The 448-nt window shown below is 38.4% G+C and overlaps 1 non-coding gene across 1 annotated transcript; it reads left to right on the forward strand.

Annotated features, from left to right (window-relative positions):
* Nucleotides 1-197: 197 nt before the first annotated feature.
* On the forward strand, nt 198-316 carry LOC113473667. The gene has a single exon (XR_003395585.1). It is a non-coding gene; the product is annotated as a 5S ribosomal RNA (ribosomal RNA).
* The last annotated feature ends 132 nt before the right edge of the window (nt 317-448 follow it).

Here is a 448-nt window from a genome sequence, read left to right on the forward strand (position 1 = left end):
ATACCTGGGTAGGTACTTGGTACTTAGGTTCTTTCCTATGTACTTATGGGTAGGTACATAGTATCCGAGAATTTCATAGTAGATAATATCTACCCCACTACTTGGTTATCACTTTGGTAATCCCACTGATAACAATACCTACTACCACCTCTGTGTATTTTGTTCATTTAAAAATTTGGTACATAACTTCCTCTCTCGCTAACGTTCATATCACGTTGAATACACCAGTTCTCGTCCGATCACTGAAGATAAGCAACGTTGAGCGTGGATAGTACTTGGATGGGTGACCGCTTGGGAACACCACGTAACGTTGGCTCTTTTTTTTTACTGGAAGTTTTGTCCCTCCAAAAAGCTGATGTAAAATAATAATAAAAAAATCTGGTGTGAACATCACACGACTTTCTATCACGTTTGCGGAATACGTAAGTAAAAGTAAGAGTTTACTTAC

The sequence above is a fragment of the Diaphorina citri genome, unplaced genomic scaffold, assembly GCF_000475195.1.
Source record: "Diaphorina citri unplaced genomic scaffold, Diaci psyllid genome assembly version 1.1 scaffold56834, whole genome shotgun sequence".
Taxonomy (NCBI): Eukaryota; Metazoa; Arthropoda; class Insecta; order Hemiptera; family Psyllidae; genus Diaphorina; species Diaphorina citri.